Here is a 27,929-nt window from a genome sequence, read left to right as displayed (position 1 = left end):
AAAAGGGCATGAGCTCTATCTTAGGCCTATTAAATTAGTATTTCTGGGAGAAAGCCCAGACACCCACATTTTTCAAATGCTCTCCAGGTGATTCTGGTGTGCAGCCAGGCTGCACATACTATCAGGTAGAGAAAGACCCGGGCTCTGCTGTGTGTTCCAGCTCTTGGGTCCTTGGACACAGATTCCATATCTGCAAAATAAGGCCAGGCTTATAGTACCACTAGGTCCTTTTACATCTGACATTCTTGCTAAAGGCAAGTCCTTGTCATTGCATACGTGGAGATTTAAGTATAGAGTGAAACTGGATCATAACCAAAAAAAGTCACTAGGCCTCCAAGGTTACCAGTGCCATCCTATTACCAAATAGAAAGGCTTTCCTAGACTTTGTTTTTCTCTCTAGCTTGCAGCTTTGATGCTGTAGTCACCTCTTCTTAAATGTCTCATCCCTAAGGGTGTCTGTGACACTTCATTCACTAGAAGGCATTGACACAGGTCTGAGAGAGCAATGAAGGAATGCTAATTGGACTTGAGGAACAGAAGCTGGAAAAGGCAGAGGATTATTGCAGGGGAGAATCTCTTTGGGATAACCAGAGGTGGGAGACGAGTGAGTGGGTCAATTTCCAAAATTCTCCATGATTCTTTGCAGTGTTCTTGAATGTATCATCAGCATGTGAAATAAGTATGTGTGCCAGTTTGAATCTGTTGTGTGCCCCAGAAAAGCCAAGTTCTTTAATCCTCATCCAATATTGCTGGGCGGGAGATTTTGATTGTTTCTATGGAAATGTGACCCACCCAATTGTGGGTGGTGACTTTTGATTAGATGGTTTCCATGGAGATGTGTCTCCACCCATTCAAGGTGGGGGTGCTTACTGGAGCCCTTTAAGAGGGAACCATTTTGGTAAAAGTTTTAGAGCCACCAGAACTGACAGAGCCCTGGGAAAGCCATTGAAGAAGCCTGGAGAGAAAGTTAGCAGGCATTGCCATGTGCCTTTCCAGCTGAGAGACAAACCCTGAACATCATTGGCCTTGAACCAAGGTATCTTTCCCTGGATGCCGTAATTTGGACATTTTCATAGCCTTGCCTTAATTTGGACATTTTCACATCTTTTGAACTGTAAACTTGAAACTTAATAAATTCCCCATTTTAAAAGCCATTCTGTTTCAGGTATATCACATTCCAGCAGCTTTCATGTAAGGAGGAGAGGCTGCTTTGGCTGTGCATGTGATAAGTTTAGTACGTTGGACCTCTTGACTTTGTGGTGCCAGAGTTTGCATAACTGCATCTTAAAAGCTGTGGCCTGGAGACCCCTGAGATTCTTTCAGATATTTTGCTCATGCTAAAGGCAAACCTTGTGTTATTATAAGTAGACGTTTGAGAGCAAAGGAAAATTAGGTGTGTCATTTGAGAGAAGTCTGTCAGATTTATGGAATGTGCTCTGGAATTCTCCTTTATCCTTTTGACCTCTTAGTCTATTCATTCATTTATGACACACTTATTCATTACTTCTTCATTTATTTGTCTCTCTCCTCTCGATACACAACACGTTGTATGTGAAACTCTATTTTTTGAGGGGGTCATTTTGATATTTATTTTCAACTTAGTATTTTATCACAAATGGGTATTAGGTGAATGAATAGATTTAGAAAGTATGGTGAGGGCACCTTGGGGTGAGTTCCTCTCAGCAGGAAGTAACCAGACCACCTCCCTCAAAAACAAACCAACCAAGATTTCAGGAAGATGGCGAAATAGGATAGGCCAAGTTCACCTCTGCTCCAAGGAACAGCCACAGAGTGATAGAAAATGACTGCAACAGTGGTGGCAGGGGTGCAAATGCCTGAGAGGGCTTCTATACCACACAGGGAGGCCCTGGATGAAAAAGCTGAGGAATTGGGGCAGAGAGAACAGGATGGGCAAGCTACATCAGGACTTACCCAGGGACAAGAAGCCGCACCTAGGAATGTGCCTGCCCCACAGCTAGCTTGGAAGAGCAGCCCCCTCAGCTCTACAGCCCAAGCTCCTGTGGGAAGCCAGGAAGCCATTAAATGAGCTTTTCCTGTGCATAGAGACCACTCAGCTAGGGCACAAAGCTTACCAGTGCCTTTCCATACAGAGACCCAGCACCCTCAGGAGAGCATGGATGGGGAAGCTGGACAAGGAAGCAAACCAAGCCATGTCCTTTGACTGCCACATACCCAGGTGTGCTGCCTCCCCCAACCAGGATCCATGCTGGGCCTCCATGCCCTACCGTCCCATGCCCCATGCACATGAGCCCTGACCTTCACGCCCCATGAACCCATGTCCCAACTCCCCCTGCACCTGTGCCCACCCACCCCACTGCAAACTCCTGCCCTGCACACCTGTGCCTGGGTCCCTCCTCCACCCCAAGCATTCGCGCATCCCTGCCTGTGCTGGTTTGAAAGGATCTATGTCCCCTAGAAAAGCCATGTTTCGATCTAAATCCCATTTTGTAAAGGCAGAATAATCCCTATTCAATAGTATATGTTGAAATCTGTAATTAGATCATCTCCCTGGAGATGTGATTTAGTCAAGAGTGGTTGTTCAACTGGATTAGGTGATGACATATCTCCACCCATTTGGGTGGGTTTTGATTAGTTTCTGGAGTCCTATAAAAAAGGAAACATTTTGGAGAATGAAGGATATTCAGAGAGAGCAGAGCAGAATGACACAGCCACAAGAAGCAGAGCCACCAGCCAGCAACATTTGAAGATGAAGAAGGAAAATGCCTCCCAAGGAGCCTCATGAAACAGGAAGCCAGAGAAGCAGCTAGCAAATGATGCCATGTTCACCATGTGCCCTTCCACTTGAGAGAGAAACCGTGAACTTCATCAGCCTTCTTGAACCAAGGTATCTTTCCCTGGATGCCTTAGATTGGACATTCCTATAGACTTGCTTTAATTGGGACATTTTCTTGGACTTAGAACTGTAAACTTGCAACTTATTAAATTCCCTTTTTTAAAAGCCATTCTGTTTCTGGTATATTGCATTCCAGCAGCTAGCAAACTAGAACACTGCCCCACCCTTCCCCTCCCTCGCGTGCCCCCCATCCCTTGCACCTCAACGCCCTGCACCCTGTGCACCTACACAGCCCCCACCATCAGTCTCCCATCATGCCCTGCCTCCATGTCCCCATGCACCACACCCGGCCCTAGTGTTCGAGGCCTGCCCATGCCACAACCCACCTCGGTACCCTCTGGCCTAACCCTTGTCCCCATGCCCCGAACCCCATGCTGCCAGCATAGCATGCCTGCCTCCCACCTAGCCCTGTGCCATGTCCCACCACTGTAACACAGCGTTCTGCCACACATCCATCCTGTAAATACAAAACCTTAGACAACTGAGGGAAATCAACTTCCAAAAGAACCCTATCAAGGTAATTAAATTCCTCAAAGTCAACAGAAAATCACAAAGCATATGAAGATACAGACATCAAGAAGACACTAGAAGAGCATAAAGAAGAATTAGAAAGAATAAGAGGAAAAACAACAGGTGCTATAGAGGTGAAAGATACTGTAGACCAAGTCAGAAGTTTACTAGAGACAGACAACACTAGATTCGCAAAGGCAGAAGAAAAAACAAGTGAACTAAAGGGCAGGACAATTGAATTCAAACACACAAAATAGCAAATAGCAAAAAAAAGATGGAGAAATTTGAGTTGGATCTCAAAGAAATGATTGACAATATGAAGCACACAAATATAAAAAGCATTGGTGTCCCAGAAGGAGAAGAGAAGAGTAAAGGGCTAGGAAGATTTGTTGAGGAGATAATGGGGGGAAACTTCACAACCCTTATAAAAGGCATAAATATGCAAATCAAAGAAGTTCACTGAACCCCAAATAGAATAAATTCAAATAGGCCTACTCCAAGACACATATTAGTCAGCCTGTCAAATGTTGAACAGAAGCAGAAACTCCTGAAAGCAGAAAGAGAAAAGCTACTCACCACATACAAAGGAAACTATATAAGACTGAGTTCAGACTACTCAACAGGCACTATGGAGGAAAAAAGGCAGTGGTATGATATATTTAAGATCCTGACTGAGAAACATTTCCAGCCAAAAATTTTGTATCCAACAAAGTAGTCTTTCAAAATTGAAGGAAAGATTAAAATTTTCACCGACAGACAAAGGCTGAGAGAATTTGTCAACAAGTGACTGACCCTACAAGAAATACTAAGGAGAGTTCTGTTGACTGAAAAAAAAAAGACAGGGGAGGGAAGTCTGGAGGAGGGCACAAAACTGAAGTTATCAGAAAGGATAACTTAAAGGATAAAAAGAGAAAGAGGGAAAAGAATATATGGATCTGACAGATGAAAACCAAAGTATAATAATACAAACCAAAGGATCAGATGGTGGATTCAAGAAATGCCTTTACAGTAATAACTTTGAATGTTAATGGACTAAACTCACAAATTAAAACATAAAGATTGGCAGAGTGGATTAAGAACTATGATCCATCTATGTGCTGCTTACAAGAGACTCATCTTAAACCTAAAGGTACAAATAGATTGAAAGTTAAAAGGTGGGAAAAGATGTTCCATGCAAGTTGTAACCAAAAGAAAGCAGAAGTGGCTATACTAAAATCAGACAAAATAGACTTTAGATGTAAAGACGTCATAAGAGACAAGGGACACTACATATTAATAAAAGGGACAATTCACCAAGAAGTAGCAATCATAAATGTTTATGCCCCCAACAAGGAGCTCCAAAATACATCAGACAAGCATTGACAAGACTGAAGAGAGAAATAGATGTTTCAACAATAATAGTGTGAAATTTCAATATACCACTCTCCTCTATACATAGAACAATCAGACAGGGATCAACAAGGAAATAGGAAACTTAAACAATTTGATAAGTGAATTAGACTTAGTAGACATGTATAGATCATTGCACCCCAAAACACCAGGATTCTAGCTCATGGAATTTTCTCCGAGGATAGAACATATTCTGGGACACAAAACAGGTCTTTATAAATTTTAAAAGATTCGAATTATTCAAAGTGACCACAAACTAATGAAGCTAGAAATCAATAACCATGAAAGAATCAGAACTTTCACAAATATATGGAGACTAAATAATGCACTCTTAAACAACCAGTAGGTCAAAGAAGAAATTGCTACAGAAATCGTTAAATATCTGGAGATGAATGTAAATGAGAGTACAACATATTAGAACTTATGGGATGCAGCAAAGGCGGTACTGAGAGGGAGAATGTATTGCTCTAAATGCCTATATCAAAAAAGAAGAAAGAGCAAAAATTGAGGACTTGACTGTCACCTGAAGGACCTAGCCAAAAAAAAAGCAAACTAACCCCAAAGCAAATAGAAGAAGAGAAATAATAAAGATTAAAGCAGTATTAAATGAATTGGAGAACAAAAGAACAATATAATCAATAAAACCAAAAGTTGATTCTTTGAGAAAGTCAATAAAATTAATGGACTCCTAGCTAACCTGACAAAGAAGAAAAAAGGATGCAAATAAAAACTGAAATGACAGGGGGGTTATTACCACAGGCCCTGAAGAAATAAAAGCAATCATAAGAGAATACTGTGAACAACTATACGCCAACAAACTAGACAACGTAGATGAAATGAACAAATTCCTAGAAACACATGAACAAGCTGCACTGACTCAAGAAGAAATAGAAGGTCTCAACAAACTAATCACAAGTAAAGAGATTCAATCAATTATCAGAAATCTTCCTACAAGAATTCCTGATATTCTCACAAGCAGTGGGAACAACCAAATCAATAGGCTGAGCCCTCGATCTTGGGGTTCATCCCTATGAAACTTATTCCTGCAAAGGATAGGCTAAGCCTACTTATAATTGTGCCTAAGAGTCATCCCCAGTGAACCTCTTCTGTTGCTCAGATGTGGTCTCTCTCTTTCTAAGCCAACTAGGCAGGTGAACTCACTACCCTCCCCACTACGTGGGACTTGACTTCCAGGGTTGTAAAACTCCCTGACAACATGGGACAGAACTCCTGAAATTCACCAGGACCCTGTATCATGAGATTGAGAAAGGCTTCTTGACCAAAAGGGGGAAGAGAGAAATGAAACAAAATAAAATCTCAGTGGCTGAGAGACTTCAAACAGATTCAAGAGTTTATCCTGGAGGTTATTCTTATTTTTAGTTTATGGTATATTGAAGTAGCTGGAGGGAAGTACCTGCAACTGTTGAGCTGTGTTCCAGTAGCCTTGATTCTTGAAGATGTGTATGATGATATAGCATTTACAATGTGATTGTGTGATTGTGAAAACCTGTGTCTGATGCTCCTTTTATCCAGGGTATGGACAGATGAATAAAAAACATATGGATAATAAACAAATAATAGAGGGATTAGGGGTAAAATAAATTGGGTAGATTGAAATACTAGTGGTCAGTGAGAATGAAGAGTTAGGGGTAAGGGATGTATGAGTTTTTTCCTTTTTATTTCTTTTTCTGGAGTCATGCAAATGTTCTAAAAATGATCATAGTGATGAATCATTTTTGTACACCATGTATGTTTTTGTGCATTATTGATTTTACACCATGTACGGATTCTATATATGTAAAGATTTGTCAATAAAATACTTTAATAAAAAGGAAAAAATAATTTTCCTACAAAGAAAGCCCAGAACCAGATGGCTTCACAGGCAAACCTATCAAACATTCCAAAAAGAACTAATACCAATCCTGCTGAAACTATTCCAAGAATTGAGGAAAGAAGAACTCTACCTAACTCATTTTATGAAGCTAACATCACTCTAATACCAAAATCGTGTAAAAATGCTATTATAAGAAAGGAAAACTACAGGTTAATCTCCCTAATGAACATAGATGCAAAAATTCTCAGCAAAATACCTGCAAATCAACTCCAATGGCACAGTAAAAGAATTATGAACCCTGATCAAGCAGAGTTATACCAGGAATGCAAGTGTGGTTCAACAGAAAAAAATCAATGTAATATAGCACATTAACAAATCAAAAGAGAAAAATCACATAATCACCTTGATTGATACTCAAAAAGCATTTGACGAAATTCAGCATCCTTTTCTGAGAAAAATACTTCAAAAGGTAGGACTCCAAGGAAACTTCCTGAATATGATAAAGGACATATATGAAAAACCTATAGCCAGCATTGTACAGAATGATGAGAGACCTAAAGCCATCCCCCTAAGATGGTGTACAATATAAGGATGCCTTGTGTCACCACTATTATTCAACATTGTACTAGAAGTTCTAGCTAGAGCAGTCAGGCAGGAAAAAGAAATAAAAGACATCCAAATTGGAAAGGAAGAAGTAAAATTTTTCATTATTTGCAAATGACATGATAATATACTTGGAAAATCCTGAGAAATCTACAACAAAGCTTCTGGAGTTAATAAACAAATTGGCAAAGTGGCAGGATACAAGATTAATGTGCAAAAATCAATAATGTTCCTATACCCAAGCAATGACTGAACTGAGGAAACAAGGAAAAAATTCCATTCAAAATTGCAACTAAAAGAATCAATCATCTAGGAATAAACTTAACCAGGGATGTAAAGGACTTGTACACAGAAAAGTACATAAATTGCTAAAAGAAACTGAGGATCTAAATAGGTAGAAAGACATTTCCTGCTTATGAATAGGAAAATTAAATGAGTTAAGATGTCAGTTCTACCCAAGCTGATCTACAGATTTAACAAAATACCAATCAAATTTCCACAAACCTATTTTGAAGACTCGGAAAAGCTGGTTATCAAATTCATTTGGAAGGGAAAAAGACTTCAAAGTGGCTTAAAATATCCTAACAAAAAGAAGAATGAAGTGGGAGGATTAACATTTCCTGATTTTAAAGCCTCATTATAAAGCCACAGTATCAAAACAGCATGGTACTGGCACAAAGATAGAAGGATTGACCAATGGAATCAAATTGAGAGTGCGGAAATAGACCATCAAATCCATGGTCAACTGATCTTCACCAAGGCTCCCAAATCCACTGAGCTGGAACAAAATAGTCTTTTCAATATGGGCATGGGAGAACTGGATATCAATAGCCAAAAGAATGAAAGAGAAGCCTTACCTTACACCCTATCCAGTAATTAATTCAAAGTGGAACAAAGACCCAAATAAAAGAACCAATACCATAAAACCTCTAGAAGAAATTATAGGGAAATATCTTCAAGACCTAGTAATAAGAGGTGGTTCTTAAACTTTACACCCAAAGCACAAGCAACGAAAAGAAAACAATGGATAAATTGTAAGTTCTCAAAATTAAATGCTTTGTGCCTCAAAAGACTTCGTCAAGAAGGTGACAAGAATTCTCCACTTGGGGAAGTTGAATCTTCCCCCTTTCTCACTATTCCCCCAAGGGGACTTTGCAAATACTTTTTTATTCACTGTTCAAATCACTCTGGGATTTACCAGGGCATCACTCTGGACAAACCTACAAAGTCTCATGCCCTACTCAAGATTCCATGTACTTATGGTGTTCAATTAAGCTGTCTGCGTAAGTTATATTAGGAAATGCACTAGTCAAAATATAAATTTTGTACCAAATAAACATTTTTTTGCTTTAATCTCACACATAAGTTAAAGTTTTAAAATATTAATTACCATCTATTTTCAACACCCTGCAGTATTGACATTCTTTTGTTCTTCCTCATGCAAAACATTTTTAAATTTGTACATTTAGTCACTATCATTATACACTCTAGGCATTCCTAGATTATACCATCTCAGACTATATCGTCTATCTTTCCTTCTGATTTCATTTGTGCCCCCAGGCCTCCTCCATCTATCATTCTCACATTCAGCTTCATTCAGTGTTCTAACATTATTGAATTACAGTTAGGTAGCATTGTGCTGGGACTCAGTATCAAGGGATTGAGAAAACCTTCTCGACTGAAAGGGGGAAAAGAGAAATGAGACAAAATAAAGTGTTAATGGCTCAGAGATTCCAAACAGAGTCGAGAGGTTATCCTGAAGGTTATTCTTACACATTAAATAGATATCACCGTTTTAGTTAAGGCATTACAGAGAGGCTGGAGGGAACTGTCTGAAAATGTAGAGCTGTGATCCAGCAGCCATGTTTCTTGAAGATGATTGTACAATACTATTGCTTTCGCAATGTGACTGTGTGAAAAAAAAATGTGACAAGACAGACAACGCAATAGGAGAAAGTATTTGGAAATCACATATCAGGTAAAGGTTTGATATTCCGTATGCATAAAGAAATCATACAACTCAACAACAAAAGAAGAAACAACCCAATTATAAAAGTGGCCAAAGATATGAATAGACATTTTGCCAAAGAGCAAACACAGTTGGTTAAAAAGCACATGAATAACTGGTCATTTTCATAGCTATAAGGGAAATGCAGATCAAACTACAATGAGCTATCACTTCACTCTTAAAGCTACTATTAACAAAACAAGAAACTATAAATGCTGGCATGAATGTGGAGAAATTGGGACACTTATGCACTGCTGATGGGACTATATAATGGTTCAGCCACTATGGAAGACAGTTTGGTGGTTCCTTAGAAAAGTAAATATCCAGTTGCCCTAATATCCAATAACACTTGGTATACCCAGAAGAGCTGAAAGCAGTGACACAAACAGACATTTGCACACCAATGTTCATAACAGCATTATTCACAATTTCCAAAAGACAGAAACAATCCAAGTGCCCATCAACAGACAAGCAAATAAACAAAAATGTGATATATACATACGAAGGAATATTATGCTGCAGTAAAATGAAATGAGGTCCTGAAGCATATGTCAACATGGATGAACCTTGAGGATATAATGCTGAGTGAAATAAACCAGACATAAAAGGGTAGATACTGTATGATTTCACTTTTATGACCACGGTAAATATATTGTGGTAGTTAGGTTCAGGTGTCAACTTGGCCAGGTGAACATGCCTAGTTCTGTTGCTGTGGGCATGAGCCAATGGTACATGAACCTCATCTGTTGCTCATTACATCTGCAGTTGGCTAAGAGGCATGCCTGCTGTAATGAATGATGTTTGATAATTGGTTGGTGCTTAAATGAGAGAGCTCAACGTAGCACAGCCCAAGCAGTCAGCATACCTCATCTCAGCACTCGCAGCTCAGTCCAGGCCTTTGGAGATGCAGAAAGAAATCACCCTGGGGAAAGTTGCTGGAACCCAGAGGCCTGGAGAGAAGGTCAGCAGAGATCGCCTTGTGCCTTCCCACGTAAGAAAGAACCTCAGTTGAAAGTTAGCTGCCTTTCCTCTGAAGAACTATATGTTAACTAAATAAATTCCCTTTTATTGAAAGCCAATCCATCTCTGGTGTGTTGCATTCTGGCACCTAGAAAACTAGAACAGGTATCCTCAGAGGCTTATAATATAGAATATAGGGGACATAGAGATTCACAGAAGCTAGAGATGGGTGAATGATTACCTAATGAGATTGAACTTAATTGTAAGAGAATGGATAGAAGTGAAGGCAGTTATCTCACCAGTGGGCTTATAAGTAATTCTGCCATATTGAAGGTGAACATTATTGAAAGGGGTTTTATAGATCCATGTGTCACCAATTAACATTACAAATATAAATAAGCTCTTGCATGAACTACTTCAAAGGTATGAATCTTGTACAAAGAGTTTATAATATCAGGGTATAGGAGGAAAACTATTATTGCATGCTATGCTCTGTTTAAGAGGATGACATCAACAGTTCCACAGCAATACTAGGGGTGAATAATTGGGGGGGGGAGGGTGTTAAGGACAAGAGTTAAGGGGAGATTTAGATATTCAATTTGGTGAGAGTGTGTTTATCAGTTATTTTTCTCTTGGGATCAATGAAAACTGTCTAAAATTGAGAGTGTTGATGATTGTTCAACTAAGTGAGGATAATGAGAGACATGGACCATTGACTTTGGACATTATACATGATGCCCAAAGGATGGAGTCAGCTGAAGGATACAATGACTGAAAAGTAGAATGGCGAACTGTGGTGTATAACATAATGATGGAATGTTGTGTGGCTACAGAAAGGAGCAAAGTCTGAGGTATGCAACGAGGTAAATGAACCTGTGGGACATTATGTGATGCAAAAAAAAAGTCAGAAACGAAAGAGAAAATATTGTATGGTCTCTTTTAGAAAATAATTATAAGAAAATTGGGGCCTAGATTGAAAACTCTTATAGCAGTCACATTTAGTCCAGAACTGTCATTGTTATTTCTAGATTTTTTGAGATGCTATGCTATATATGTATAACCTGTTATTTCCCTGGAACTTTGGGTACCTGTGTGACATCTAAGACTCGGAGCAGTTCTGCAGGTCTGAAAGTCAGCATTGCCACATACAACAACTGTTAAAGAAACTGAAAAAGAGATCAGGCTATAATTATAGATAAGAACGAAGCCGATAGGGTTAGGACTAAGGTAAATCAGAATACAGGGGTAAGGAAGTCATTGTCTGCATTTTAGAACTTCACCTACTATAAGACCAAAGGAAGAGAGGTTTATTTTGTCCAAAATCTAAATTTTCTCAACACATTTGCAGGTTTGAAACTATTATGTACCTCAGAAAAGCCATGTTTTAATCCTAATCCATTCTTGTAAGGCCAAATTTTTTGTGTAAGGTGAGGAAGTTTGGATTGTTTCCATGAAGCTGTGGCACACCCAATTGTGGGTGTGACCTTTTGATTAGATGGAAATGTGACTCCACCCATTCAAGGTGGATATTGATTACTAGAGTCCTTTGAAAGGGGCAACATTTTGGAGGACTTCCCAACACGATGTATCAAAGGTATTTGAAAGTAAAACTTGTCAATTCAGAGATGGAGCTCAGGACTTCAAACTAGAACACGGTGCCTTTTTCTTTTTCTTCCTTAACTTGGCTACCTGGATAGTCAAAAGTCAAGGTAATTCATTCCTGCCAAGAAAATAGCAGGAGAGGATAAGCAGCCAAGTTTTGGAGTTAGGAAGAGCACTGTCACAATCCATCTGAACAAACTGCTTCACTTCTTCAAGTGGCATCCATAAAATGGAGTTAAAATGCTTCTCTTTCCCAACCCTCCTTCCTTGTTATTTTCCCTACTTTAGGAACCTTGCAATCTCAGAAGCCAAGGAGAATGCCAAAGCTCGCAGAGGAGACTTTAAGCCCACCTCTTCCTACATAGTAGATCCATATATTAAGGGAGTGTACAGGTGGCGTCGTAGGAGGGCGGAGGGTCTGACAGTGCCCCCAAAGGGCCCAGGCCATCAGGAGGACACCATGGTTTAACTGGCATAAACGATGGAGCATAAACTGGCTTTGAGTATTACGCAATCTTGCCTCTTAGCCTCTCTCATTATGTTCTTGGCTTATAAAGACACAGATAAAGATAACAGGGTCATTGATACATTACCTTGACTCCTCACCCGAACATCCAGCTTTTTCTTTTATCTGACCCACAAACCTTGGAACAGCAAAAGCTGATGCACTGGATGAACTCCTGGGACCAAGTGAGGGATTTAAGGAAGACAGGGACAACCTCCTGTCACACCCATGCAAGTACTGCTTGCAAGACTCAAACCAGGTTCCTTAGTGTGACCTTCAAAGCTCACCTTGACTTGCTCCAGCCCAGGCTTTCCAGAGTTAGTTCAGCTGGAACAGTGTTCTCCCACATTATATGGGCCATGTCTTGTATCCTCCCATCTTCACTGGTCCAAATCCTACCCATCCTCAAGTTTTAGAACATATGCCACCTCCTCCGGTCATCGCGCCCAGCGCATGGGACGCATCTGAAGAAAGGAGGTGGATTCCGCTTCCCTGGATCCACCTTGACCCAGTAGCCAAGGGAGTGCTGGGAAGGGGGCAAGGGGTGTGGGTGCTGGGAGGTCACACCCAGATGGGCTTCGCGTGCATCTCTCAGCACCTCTGTTGAGGCGCCAATGGTCCTTCTCATGCACTTTATCCCAGCAGCTGCACCTCCCCCAGAAAACCACAAGCTTTTTGGGATCAGAGACTGGAAATTGCTCATTTTTAGATCCCAAGAGAGCCTTTCACATGGTCGGTGCTCAAGAAAGTCTTGTGGAAGCGAATGGAATTTTAAAAAGGAAATAAAAAGTTGTTTTCATACTTTCGGATTCCCAGAAGGTCCTCTTACGCTGTTTTCGGCACATGGATTAATCCCTTCTCTAGTAAATAAGGAGAATTGCAGGCAGTTTTGAAGGCTCTCACATGCTGTAACCTGATACACTTTAGAATATTTTAGTCATTTAAAAACTAAGTAGAGGGCTGGCCATGGTGGTTCAGCAGGCAGAGTTCTCGCCTGCCATGCCAGAGACCCGGGTTCATTTCCCGGTGCCTGCCCACGCAAAAAAAAAAAACTAAGTCAAGTGTCCACTGCATTTTTTGTGTGTGAATGTGATGGCTGGTTATAAATAGAAATGGGAAAACAACAAGGGTGCATGAACTTGGCTGGCAGGGCCCTGGATTTGTACCCCCAAATATAGCCTACTGACAATTTGCCACAGGCATTTTTTTCACACAGTTCATCATTTCATACATTCTGAGCAACTATGATGAGTGTTTGTTCAATAGAACATTCTTTCCACTTTGTCTTTTAGCCAGATGTATGGCTTTTTAAAAAAATAATAAAAAAGAGAGAGATAATCTCAGGAACAAAAAAATACATACTCTGGCACTTGGCTGTGATACAATTTTCCATAGGCACTTCTGTCTCTTTTTCATGGGATTGGTTTAAATTTGAAAGCCTTCAAAAGACCTCAGTCGCACACTCCTTCTTCCAGAGCTTGGCCCAGTGGCAGGGACCCTGATGGGAAGTTTCAGGCAGTGGGATGCAGACACTGATTCTTTTAAACAGAACCAGACTGGAATAGGAAGCTTGGTGAGGAATTTCTCAAAAAAGATAGAGCTCCGGGAAGCCTGGGACATGGTCCTAGACTGATTCACAATAGTTCTTTCTGTAACTCCGGAGGCATGGATGCCTGACTTTTAACCATTTGGAGCAAAGATGTCTTGATCACATGGAGACCTGGCCCCCCTTGCTAATTCTAGTGCCCTTCAGTGCAGATGAATCAGGACTGAAAAGTTGGAGAGAAGCACTCAAGTGGCATGTGCCTGCTTTGAAATGGGCACAGGAAACCAAAACCTTCCCCAGGGCTGCTGTCCTGCTCTCTGGGCTCAGGGGCAGCCCAGCCCTCTGGTCAGGCCTTCTCCACTCCTGCGTCCTTTCCTTGGAGTAGCCTGCATCTACTCCAGCTCCCCCCAGCCAAACCTTTACTTGCTGTACTCTTTCCTTGGACCCACTGGCCAGGCCCCACCCATCCTCTGCTCAGGTGCTCAGGTAGCCACAGGCTCACTTCTCAACACGCCTCTGTGGGCAGCAACCACAGTCCAGAGGCCCAAGGGCAGGATTGTGCTGGCCCCAACAGCCTGCAGCACAGCCTTGGGCCCACAGTGGTCACTGGTTGAAATGTGGTGGCCACAGCCCCGCGAACCTTGTGCCGTGTGGGGCCATCAGTCCCTTCCTGGCAACAGTGGCAGCAGCTTTGCCAAGCCCCAAAGGCTGCTTCATTGGCTGCAGTGCTGGAGAAAAGAGAGAAGGTCTGTGGGCCAGGTCAGCCTCAGCACTATTGTCATTCTTAATAATTATAATAATAAAGTTGCTATCATGCTTTTTTTTCAGTATGTTCCCACAAAATTCCTCTGAAGTAAGAAGAGGTATTATATTCTCATATAACAGATTAAGAAACTGAGACTCAGAAAGTATTGGAGACTCTGTGGGATCATGCTGAAAATCACACATGGTTCTTAAACTAAAAAAGAATAGTGGTGACAGCTGTGGGTCAGCATCCCAGCAGGAAACAGATGGCACTCTCCAAAGAGGTCATCGTGGGTGCACAACGGCGGACTACTTACAAAAGCATGTTCAAGATCGGGGGAAACAGCAACAAAAGCAAGAGCAGAAGCCCTGCACCCCACAGGCTGAAGGAGAAAAGGAGGGACCAGTTGCTGGAGCCCTGGTGAGAGCCGAGGTAGAAGCGAGTGGGCAGGAACTATGAGAAATGCAGCCAGTTTTCCTGTCGGTGCCTCCCATTGACCAAACCTAGCTGGAAGCCAGAGGACAAACACGTCCAGTTTTTTCGGTCCCACAGCTGGGATGATTGGAGAAGAGTACAGAGCAGATCAGGGGGAAATGGAAAATGCCCAGCTATGGCCTGCTGTGCATTTATCATGTGACAGAGTGGAACTATATTAGGAGACGTATATGGTGGTCTCATGTAATTCTTGCTATAATTCGGTGTATTGGATGTGAAATCTTAGATGGCTGATGCAGGTGTGCAAATAATGGAACTTTGTTTTTCTATAATTTAATTTAATTTCTATTTGGAGCCTCCATTCAAATAGGTGGCAATACTTAATCTCAGTCGAATCTTGGTTTCTTCCACCAATTCTGGGTGCCAGCACAACCTAACCCCCCAAAAAGAACTTTCCCCAGGAAGTCTCATGTACATCTAAATGGCTTCCAAGTCCCAAGCCAAAGGCTGTTTTCTGTGGAGGATTGAATTATACCCTCTACAAATGTCCTTTGGCTGTGAACCCATTTGTAAGTAGAACCTTTGAAGATGTCATTAGTTAAGATGACAGAAAAGCCAAGGACCAAGGATTACTGGCAGCCAATCTTCTGGGGAAAGCACTGCCTTGCTGATGCCTGATTTTGTACTTCCCCTCACCTCCAAACCACAATCCAGTAAATTCCCATTGTTTAAGCCAAGACATTGCTTGGTATTTGTTTTAACAGCCAGGAAACCAACACACTGGGCATCCTGTTGTCCTCTGAATACCCTCAGTGAGAGAGCAGCATTGCCAAGTGATTGTACCTGCCAAGTGATTCTGCAACCCATGGCTGATGGTAGGAGAGGCTGACCCAAAGCTTGGTGACTGGTAGCAATGGAGATGACGGTGTCCTGAAGCCATGGAGGCCTGGAGGCAGCACAGCACCAGAAGGTCCCAATTACTGCAGCAACTGGCAGGGTTGGAGTGGTGGCCAAATCAGCTTGACTTGCAGAGAGGGGTGGAACTGGCTAACAGAAAAAGCACCCTTAAGATTAAAATAGAGGAGAAGTCAGTGAGGACATGCTGTTATCAGGGCACACAGCAGGGTCCTGAACTACAAGCTACTGCCAGGGTGTACAGGACTCCCTGTGTCCAGGACAATGGTCACTGACTGGGTCAGGCGTCAGAGCCACCATTAGACAATTGGGGAGGTGGGGGTACGATTCCTTGGGTGCTTCTTGGTGCTCCCCTGCCCAGTTGGGACTTTGAATAGATAAATGAGTAACTCTGGCCTGAAAAGACTGTGTGGGTCACACCATGAGGAAACGTCTGAGACCAGCCAAGGTGATTGCTAAATGAAAAGGAAGATGGGAAATTGTGGCTTTGAGATCAGTCGCTGAGGACAGGAACTGTAGTTGGTCCACTAACATCCTTCCACATCTTCTTTCAGCAAGAGAGCTTCACCAGGACACTGTTGGAGCTGCACCCCAAGCTTTTATGGAGAGGTGGATCTGGCGGTCATGGAGGTGATTTACTCAACTCTTCCTTCAAGGAAGAACTTGCCAGTCAGCACAAAGAGTGTTGTTAGCTGATAGTCTCCAGCTGAACCTTTGGGCTCTAGCACAACCTTTGAGGCAAGGCCAGTGACTCAGCAGGTTGAAAGTGCCAGGAGCTGGCCATTTCTGCTCAGCACAGCCTCCTCCAGTGGGCACTCATGGCTCTGGAGCACCTCACTGGGCTGGCCAAGACTGGGCCAGATTAGCATTACAGTGTGAGTGAGCTCTGTATGCCCAGTTCTGCTTCTTTGCATTTTCCTTTCACAGGTTTCAGTTCAGCATCATGGTCTGGAGGTTTCCCCAGCCCAATCCCACTTCTTCCTCCATCTGTTACAAGCCATATCCCACCCACCCTGTGAACCTCTTGTATTTCGAATTCCATTCAGCTCCTGTTCATCAGAAGACGTGAACTGATACACTGGACACACGGGACCTCAGTCCTGTGGACCACAGCCTCTAAGGGCCTCTGCCCCTAGAATGTCCTCGCAGGCCTGAGGGATGGCCCAAAGTGGTGATTTGCAGGGGAGAGCTGGATCTTTGACATAGGATCTGGGGTGTTCACATGCAGGTGCCAGACCCCTCATGATCCAACGCAATGCAGGACCTGCAAAAGGAGGCGCTGTGAGCCAGCGTAAGCTTTCCCCGCACCACGCTTGCCATTACGAAGCTCTGAGCATTCTGAGAACTCTCAGTGTAAAGCTGGCCTTTCAGATTTGCATGGTGGGAGAATGGGGCATAGTTTCTTTAACAGTTTTTTAGCTTGAGTTAGGACTTTTAAGTATTTATTTTAAACATATAGAGTGTGATCTCCATTTTTTAGTTTCGGCCTGGCTGGCACAAATACGAGGAGGGGGACCTAGGGACATATTCTGTTTGAGTTAGTACGATATGTTTACACTTTTCAAAATCACTTCTATTTAGTTATGGCTGGACATCCTGGTTTAGGAAGGCTTCTGGGAACTCTCCTGAGCCTGCTGTGCCAACTCCCAGGCTTTACGACAGAAAGATGCAGAGCCAAAAGTCATACTGCAAAACGGATGTGCTCTGGCAGCAAAAGTAAGGGGTCGTGGGCAAGATGCAAGCCAGAATAAGTCCATAGAAAATTCTTCCCATCACGAAAAATTGCAAGCAGAGAATTTCTCATTCACACCTAGTCAAAATGATCAATAATAAAAAACAGATTTTAATCAATGACTGCGTTAACTTTACAATCTCCCTAAAGAACCTGCTTCTGCAAAATCATAGACATATGATGAGGCTATCAAAGTGTATGCAGCCCCCAAAATATAGAAGCATAAAGACAGCTAATTAATAGAATATGTTATTTTTCTGGACTTTGTGATGTTTGTAGTTTGGTTCAGATTTTTTGAAACTGCAGTTTGTTATGACTTCTTTTCTCATAAGTAAATATTCACTTTCATAATTACTTTTTGTTTGTAAATTTGTATTCTTTTTCTTAAAATAAAGACCCTCCAAATTGAAGAAGCTTCGGGCCCCACAAAACCTGGATATTCACTCCTGAGTTAATATTAATATTATTAGTCAAAGTATCATTTCACCTCAAATGCAAGGTGGGTGGAATTGCCCCTGTTTTACAAAAAAGAAAAATGAAGGCCCAGAGTGATGAAATTGCTTGCTCATTCAGACTCTGAATGCTTTTTCCTCTAGATTCTGATATCTTCAGTCTTCTTGGCTCCATCTGTTTATCCGCCTGCTGCTTCTAAGACCTACGTGCCAGTAGGGAAAACCGGAGACAGACTAAATAGGAAGACGCCTCTCCAAATTAAGCCTTGCATTAGAGGGTTCCTAAACATGCGGCTCTGCACCAACCAAGGCCAGGGCACAGGGTGAAGAGGAGGGCCAGCATGGAGAGGGGAGCCAAGTGTCCCAAACAGCCAGCTCTTGCATGCGGATAGCACAGGGCCCATAGAGGCTCTGGATTCCAGGCCAGGCCCCCAGGACCATGGTCATCAAGATGGCGTGGCTTAAACCTCATATCACGAACAGGGACAGGGAGGAGAAAAGGAAGTGTTTTCATTTCGTCATGTCCTCATTTTCTGAAATAGTGCAGCCTGCACAGAGAGGGCTAACTCAGGTTCAGGGCCCCTGGTTTATCACTTACCTTTGGCCATGGACCTCAGGACACTCCTTTTGCTAATCCAAGCCGGTGAGAATCACAAAAGTGTTGACTGTTAGAACAGAAAGAACCTAAATATCCCGAATTCAGTGATCCCTGGGGCCATCCTGGTGAAACAGAGAATCGATGAGACAATATAGTAACTTTTCCAAAAGTGAAGTGTATCCAATTTAAAGACTATCCTTTATGCTGAGATTGGATCCTATTGTGTGTGTGTGTGTGTGTGTGTGTGTGTGTGTGTGTTGTTGTTGTCATCATTGTTAAGATGTCCTTTCCTTTTTTAAGCAATGCTGATTATAATCAGAAGATTACATAGATTAAGTTGAGATGTCACACAAGCAGTATGGTGTGGAGTCAGGATTTAGGCTTGGGCAGTCTAATTTCACTGCCCACGTTCTTAACCATTGCAGTGTAGTTCCTCGTTTTTTGTTTTTTTTTTTTTTTGCTGTTGTTTTGATCTCACAAAGTAAAATCAAGCAATCCTTTGTTGGGACCTCATGCTTTGTTGTTGTTGTTTTTTAAGAACTTATACTGGTCTAAAAATCTGTAAGCTTGAGAGCCACTGATGTAGGCCATGCAATTCATTTGACAGTTACCTGGGAGAGGTAGTTGAGTCACCCAATGTCACACTACAAATTGGAGACAAAATTAGACAAGGAGAATTAGACGAAGAGAAGACATGGCCTAGCAGATTTTCAGCATCTGTGAGACTTGAAAATTGTGGAATTTCCTTTGGTTTGGACAATGACTGACCAAAGGAAAGGCAGCCTCTAGAAATAAACTGAGAAAACAATTCACGTAACCTGCATTTTCCCCAGGAACATCCTGGCTTTGGCAATGTACTTCTGTGCAGCTCCAGGAGTGCCTCCACCTTCCTTAACAGAGTGGGAACTTCCAGTCCCTCGTTCTGGCCACCCAGGTAACAGAAGAGTGGGGGAAGCAATTGCCACCTCTCCTCCATGTGGGCTTCCTCCCACTCATGACCTTCTTTCCAGTTGGCTGTTTCCATGGTGAAGGTAAGAAAAAGAGAGACTTTTGATGGTTTCCTTGGCAACAGCAAGGGAGAGGCTGTTTCCTTGGTTATGGTTAGGAAGGTGGAGGCTTCTGGGCTCACAGTACCCATCTGCTTCTCTTCCGCCCCCCACCCCTCTCCACGCCCCAGCTCCCATTCTGCATAGATCACTCCCTGGGCTTCCCCAGCTCCCAGCCTGCATAGATCACTCCCTGGGCTCCCCCAGCTCCCAGCCTGCATAGATCACTCCCTGGGCTCCCCCAGATCCCAGCCTGCATAGATCACTCCCTGAGCTCCCCCAGCTCCCAGCCTGCATAAATCACTCCCTGGGCTCCCCTAGCTCCCAGCCTGCATAGATCACTCCCTGGGCTCCCCCAGCTCCCAGCCTGCATAGATCACTCCCTGGGCTCCCCCAGCTCCCAGCCTGCATAAATCACTCCCTGGGCTCCCCTAGCTCCCAGCCTGCATAGATCACTGCCTGGGCTTCCCCAGATCCCAGCCTGAATAGATGGCTCCCTGGCTTCCTGGACTAAGGCCTCCTTTGGCGATAATGACAAAGTCTTACTGACAGCAGACTCTATCCAGGGCAGTAGAGTGGGGCTCTGGGCTCTGGATCCAGGCAGACTTGGTTTGGGGCACATTATTCCACCCTTCAGGTTCTTTGTTGCTTCATATAGAAATGGGGTTAATAACAATAGGATCAGTTAAACTTATGAGGAAAATAAATGTCACGTGCTTGGCTTGTGATCAGTGCCTAGTACATGTTAACCATTATGATTACATGATCTTATTGCATCTTCTCAATGCAGAAAGGGAGGCGAGGTGGATCATTTTAGAGATGAGTAAACTGAGGCTCAGAGCTGGTGAGTGACTGCCAGAGGCTCTGCCCTGACTAAAAATGGGTACTAAGGCTGGAGGCCAGGCTTCTGGACTCGAGGTCCAGTGCTTCCTCCACTGCACCTCCACACCTTGGTGGCACAGTGGACCCCTACCTTGTGCTTCTGTACCTCAATCGAGACTTCCTCCTCCTTCATGTCACTCACAGTTTGCAATAGTCAGCCTGGACGGAGTAAACACAAGCATTGTGCCAAAGCAGTGAATAAGCACAGGAAGTGAAGAGTGGGTGAATTTGTCAAAGGCTCCCCATGCTATACCTTACCGAAATCTGTCTGGTCTAGTATGGGCACCCAAAAAATGGGTAGGAGGTGTCTCTGTTCCATTGAGTGGTCTTGGCATCACGGTGCTCCAGAATCATAATCTGTGAATTATTAAGGTATTACTCTCATGGTCTGTTAGTTTAGAAGGCATTACAGTCTTCTGGAAAGACCACATGCTTTAGAACTAACCAGACTTGGAATCAAATCCCAAATTCCACTACATACTAGCAATGTGACTTTGTACGAGCAAATTAATGTCTTTGAGCATCAGTTTTCTGATCTGTAAAATAGGCGTGTAATAATATCCACTAATAGATGTGTTGTGAAGTTTAGAAGTGATGTATGTAAGACATGCATGTACCGTCGTCAACAACTGACAGCCTTTCTTATTAAATGCAGTTGGTTTGATGACATCCCATGGCTGGGTGTATTTTCACCTCTTTTGATACTCTCCCATCAGGTTATAAACTCCTACCTACTTACTGTTCTGCTTGCAGGTGGTCTCAGGGAAGTTTTGCTGCAGTCAGTGCAATCTCTTGGTTGCCTCGTATGCAATTCAGGGGTGCAGTGTGGGGCTTAGATTTTAGCCTGAAGCTGATCTGTCACAGCCAGGTCAGATAGTAAGTGAGTTCCTAGCTAAAACTTATCACCGGATGATCTCCAAGTCAGGAATAGATTCCACTCTGGGTCCTGTCAGCATTTCTGACCTTAAGTTCAGACAAATACCTCAAAATAAATCCCCCCTTGTGAGTCGTGGTTGTTGTTAAACCAGTTCAAGTTTATTTCTGCTACTTGTGAACCAAAGAATCCTAACCAGTGGACTCCCTTTCAGCAGAGTATGGAGGGGAGGGCAAATCCAGGACGGATACCTTGAAGAAATTTAGTTATCCAAGCTTCAGCCCCTCAGGCAGACTTTAACTTAAATAAGTAACTTGCATGTGCTGACCGCAAAGGGTTATCATGATATGTTCTCATCTCCAGCCTTCATCAGCAGGAACAGTCCTGCAGGCAGAGAGAGACAACAGTTTTAAGGCACTTCACAACACAATTCCTCAGCTGTTGTCTTTCCTACATACCTGATAGCTCATTCCCATCTGGGTACAGAAAAGCCTTGGAAAACAAAAGGTGAAATGCAGCCATCTACTGCCTGACTTGGTTAGGTTTCTCAATTAAATTAGTTTCTTTTGCTTGGAAAAGCTAGTTACCGAGTTCATCTGGAAGGGAAAGAGACCTCGAGTAGCTAAAAGCATTCTAAAAAAGAAGAACAAAGTGGGAGTGTTAATACTCCTGATTTTAAAACTTGTTATAAAGCCACAGTGGTCAAAACAGCATGGTACTGGCACAAAGATAGAAAGATTGACCAATGGAATCAAATCGAGAGTGCAGAAACAGACCACCAAATCTATGGTCAATTGATCTTCAACAAGGCCCCCAAATCCATTGAACAGGGACAAAATAGTCTTTTCAGTAAATGGACATGGAAGAACTGGATATCAATAGTCTTATACCCTATACAAAAATTAACTCAAATTGGATCAAATACCTCAACATAAGAACCAATAGCATAAAGCTCCTAGAAGAAAATGTAGGGAAACAACTTCAAGACCTAGTAATAGGAGGTAGCTTCCTAAACTTTATACCCAAAGCACAAGCAACAAAAGAAAAAATAGGTAAATGGGAATTCCTCAAAATCAAATGCTTTAGTGCCTCAAAAGACTTTGTCAAAAAGGTGAAGAGGCAGCCAACTCAATGGGAGAAAATATTTGGAAATCACACATCGGATAAGGTTTGATGTCCTGTATACATAAAGAAATCATACAGCTCAACAACAAAAGAACAAGCAACCCAATTATAAAATGGGATAAAGTTATGAATAACTCTTATATAAATGGGATAAAGCTCTTCTCTGAAGAGCAAATACAAATGGCCAAAAAGCACATGAAGAGATGCTCATTCTCATTAACCATAAGGGAAATGCAGTTCAAGACTTCAGTGAGATACCACCTCACACCTGTAAGAATGGCTGCTATTAAACAAACAGGAAACTACAAATGTTGGAGAGGATGTGAAGAAACTGGGACTGGGTCACTTATGCACTGGGGTTGGGAATGTATAATGGTACAGCCACTATGGAAGACAGTCTGGTGGTTCCTCAGAAAAACAAATATCGAGTTGCCCTTTGACCCGGCAATACCACTACTTGGTATATACCCAGAAGAGCTGAAAGCAGTGACACAAACAAACATTTGTATACCAATGTTCATAGCAGCACTATTGACAATCACTGAAAGATGGAAACAATTGACGTGCCCATCAACAGATGAGTGGGTCAACAAAATGTGGTATATCCATACGATGGAATATCATGCAGCAGTGAGACAAAATGATGTCCTAAAGCACATGACAAGATGGATGAGCCTTGAGGACATAATGCTGAGTGAAATAAGCCAGACACAAAAGGATAGATACTGTATTATTCCACTTTATGACCATGGTAAAAGTAAAATCAAAAGCTTGTAATACAGAATATAGGGGACTTAGAGATACACAGAAGCTTGAGATGGGAGAATAGTTTGCTAATGAGGTTGACCTTAATTGTAAGGAAATAGAGAGAAGTGAAGGCGGTCACTAGTGGGTCTATAAATAATACAGAAATAATTGAAGGTGAACACAATTCAAAGGGGTTGTACAGACTTATGTGTCCCACCAATTAACAATAGAAATATAAATAGGTTCTTGCATGAACTACTGCAAAAAATACGAATCTTGTACAAAGAGTATATAATTTCGGGATATGGTGGGGGAAATGATATTGCATGTTCTGGGCCATGGATGACAGGAAGACATCAATAGTACCACAGCAATACTAGGGGTACATAACAGGGGAAGGAACATGAGTTAGGGGGAGGTTTGGATTTTCTGTTTGGTGAGGGTGTGTTTATTGGCTATAACTCTCCTGGGAACAATGAAACCATCTAAAATTGAGAATGTTGGTGGACTGTTGACTTTGGACAATATATATGAGGCCCTATATGAGGCCCAATATATATGACGGCCGGAAGTTGCACTGACTGAGAAGTGGATTGATGAACGATGGTGGAAACATATGATCAGACATGGTGCTGCTACAAAAAGGAACAAAGTTGTGAGGCATGCAACACTGTGAATGAACCTGTGGGACATTTGGTGAGGCAAAATAAGCCAGAAATGAAAGAGCAAATATTGTATAATCTCATTTAGAAAATACTGATAAGAAAACAGGGGCCTAGAATGTAAGCTCTAATAGCAGCCACATTTAGTCCAGAGTGGTAATTGGTATTTCTGGATTTTGAGAAGCTGTTTTATATATGTATAATCTGGCATTTAGACATAAGAATGAAGTCATTCGGGTTGGAATTAAGGTAATTCAGAATACAGGGTAAGGAAGACATTGCTTGTATTTTAGAACGTTGCCTACTCTTTGAGACCGAAGGAAGAAAGTTTTACCGTGTCCAGAACCTAGGTTTTCTGTAGCACATAATCTAACTCAACTTGTCTGGATGGATCATTTAAACAATCCAAACACAGGGAGCCAAGACTAAGAAGATACCTTTAATCCTGTAGGCCTCAGTGTAATGCCTGGGGTATATTAAGCAGATAGACATCCCAGAGTATATTAAGCAGATAATCAAAAAGTATTGGCAAAGTCCTTTGAGAGGTGGGAGAAAAATTATGGAACTACGAAACTTTACCACCAGGGAAATCCCGGATATTGTGCCAAACATTAGGGACACCCAAATCAATAGGCTAAGCCCTTGATCTTGAGGCTTGCTTTTGTGAAGCTTATGTATGTAGCAGAGAAGCTCAGCCTACCTATAGGTGCACCTAAGAGTCACCTCCAGAGGACCTCTTTAGTTGCTCAGTCATGGTCTCTCTTCTCTAAGTGGAACATTCCAACTCTGCAAGTGGAACATTGACATCCAGGAATGAAAGTCTCCCTGGCGGCATGGGGGATGACTCCCAGGGATGAGCCTGACCCTGGCACCATGGAGTCAACAATGCCTTCCTGACTGAAAGGGGAAAAGAAGCATAGCAAATAATATATCAGTGGCTGATAGAGTCGAGAGGTTATACTGGAAATCACTCTTATGCGTACTTCAGTTAGATATTGCTACCTATCATAACTCGCCAACCCCCAACCAAAACTATTCTGACCAATCCTAAAAAATACCGAGGGCATTATATAAGATTCTACAAAGGTTCCATACACTCCATGCACTAGGATAACTCCAAAACCCACAACCTCCCGATGGGTCTCTGGACCAGATAAGTCCTGAAATGCAGAGGGGCCAGCCTTTCCAGAACATCAAGTAGTTCTATCCCTTTATATTATCGACAGCCCTTTCCAATACAAAAAAAATTAGAATGGGAATAGCCTAAATGCCCCTAAAGAATGGGAGAAAGATCAAAGGTGATGGTGGAGTTATACAGAGAAGGTCAGGTTTAACAAGTGAGTACGAGTGCTGAGTCATTATACTGATATTTCTTTTAGTCTCCAATACCTTAGAGCAGCTAGAAATAATACCTAAAATTTGGAATTGTAACCCATAACGAACTCTGAAATCTGTTCTATAACTAATTGTTGCTATGTACTTTGAAATGTATTGCTTTTATGTATATGTTATTTAAAGAGAAGAAGAGTATAACAGAGAAGATAGGATTTAAAAAAAGAGTATGACTGCTGAATAATTATACTGATATTTCTTTCAGCCTCCAATACTTTCGAGCAGCTAGAAGAAACAACTAAAAATCCTGGAATTGTAACCCATACCAAACATTAAAATCTGTTCTATAGCTACTTGTTAAAATATACTTGGAAATTTATTGCTTTTTGTATATATGTTATATTTCACAATTAAAAAAAACATCAAAAAAATTAGTTCCTTTTGAAGTGGAAAGCAGTGCTTCCCTCTGTTTTAGAAGCCTTCCCCGCCAGGCCCCAAGATGTAACTTCAGAAGCACCTCAGAGATGCCCAAGATGATAGGGACAGCCAGAAATCAGGGCTTTACCAAAGGCAATTTAGCTCAGAAGGGAGGGTTAAGACCACTTTCCAGTCTCTGAATGACTATCTTTAAGAAGAAGGAGTGTCGGTCAGGGCCGGTTCCCCAGGAAGCAGACTCTTTGCAAACAGGATGTTTGTTGAGGCGTGCCATTGGTACTATCTCCTGGGAAGGACAAGAAGCAGAGCTGAGCCAAGGGAGAAGCTGAGCTGCAATGCAGCTGACCCCACAGGGTTATGATGGCCATCCTTGGTGCCTCCCTTTGGACCAAGCTGACCAAACCTTTGTACCTTCCCCAGTAGATATGGGCCACCCCGGGGAAGGATAGGACCTTGGACAAACCAGCTCTCTGTGGCAGAGAGCCCCTGAAGGGGCTGACAGCTGAGGTTGTCTGTTGACAGTATTTCCCAGCTCAGGAAACAAGTCCTTTATTGAAGGGGGTTCTGGGTATCATGCCATAGTGTTCACCAGAGGTAGCCTTCCCCCTGTCTTTAGGGTAGGATAGAATAGAAGCCAACGGTGGAAATTGCAGGCAGCCAGACTCTATCTCAGTATAATATTCTGGGAGCCTAGTTGCTGTCCTCTGAACCCAGATTTACAGAACTCCTATGTAAGCCAGCCTTTTCCCAAGCACTTAATGAACACCCTCCCTGTCTTCTCAAAGTGTCTTGTCCAGCAGTTTGAACACAGAAATGATGTTTTACTTACTGCTGTGTGCTAAGCATCTTGTCTATAGTGGAGTAGGGGCTCATAGTTTAATTTAACCAAGAACTGAAATTTTAAGAAGTAGAATTGTCATCAAAATTGACTAGGCGACATTGGGATTAAAAGAAAAGAAAAGAATCTTGATCTAGGAATCAGGAAAGCTGGATTTGAATCTGGGCTCTGTTGGCTCTGTGACCTTGGTAAAGTCTCAAAGCATCTCTGAGCCAGGTCTCAGAAGGGCAATCACAATATTTTACAGCGTTGATGAGAGTTTAAAAAGCTGAAACAATGGCTAGCACAGTTCATGACAAATAGCAAAGATTCAGAGAGTGTTAATGGTCTGGCTTTCTCCCTATCGTAAATAACCACTCAGTCACCATGACTATTGTGAAAAATTATTGCTCCAACCAGAAGTTCCATCAGCTCCATTATTTATGGCCTAATGAAGGCCAGATGCCAGTTAAGGAGCCTCAGAACCAATGTCCCTTTGCAGCACATGTGCCTTTGCAGCACATCATTTGCTCAGTGTTTGATGATTTTCATCACCCTTAGTCTAGGAATAGGAAAGATTTAAATACATTGTTTGGTACTCTGACTCAAATCTGCTCAAGACCTGTCTGGACTTAGTCATCCTGAGTGACGCTGGTGGGCAGTCTCCTGGTGAAACCAGGTAAGCAGCTGCTCTAAGCAGCTACACACTCACACACACAACCATTACACAACATGCTATCACATTCACACGATAGACAGCCCCACAGATAAGTCATTTGCAAAATGGGCAGAGACTCAGATCCAAAAAATCACCTCGAGGATGCGGAAGAACTCTTGTGGCTCTGGTAATTAGAACTGTAGTCATCTTTGACACCCCCGTCTGCTGAACGTGGGTGGCAGCAGAATATTTTTGCTCCCGGTGACCTAAAAATGCTATGTTATAAACAGAAAAGTTGGAAGTTCCTAAACCTAACAGCTTTACTTTACAGCTAAGAAGACTAAAGCCCAAAGAGGGTCAGTAATTGTCAAAAGTACACAGGTTGTCTGTGGCTGATTGAGGACTCAGCCCAGATCCTGGGAGTCCCAATCCCTTGCATTGCACTGTGATTTCTCTTAAAATTACGGGGTGAGAAGTTTGGGTGAGGCTGGCAGTACTCCTGGGCTTATGTTCTGACTCACCATCCTACGCTATTTCTGACTCTGCAAAGCTGCAAAGAGAGATGGAGAAGGAAGATCCGAAGTGCAAATGCAGAATCAAAGCCCATTCTGCGTGGTGAGCCCAGGCATTGATACCCAGGTG

Source organism: Tamandua tetradactyla, chromosome 3 (genome assembly GCF_023851605.1).
Source record: "Tamandua tetradactyla isolate mTamTet1 chromosome 3, mTamTet1.pri, whole genome shotgun sequence".
NCBI lineage: Eukaryota > Metazoa > Chordata > Mammalia > Pilosa > Myrmecophagidae > Tamandua > Tamandua tetradactyla.
This window is presented reverse-complemented; position numbering follows the sequence as displayed.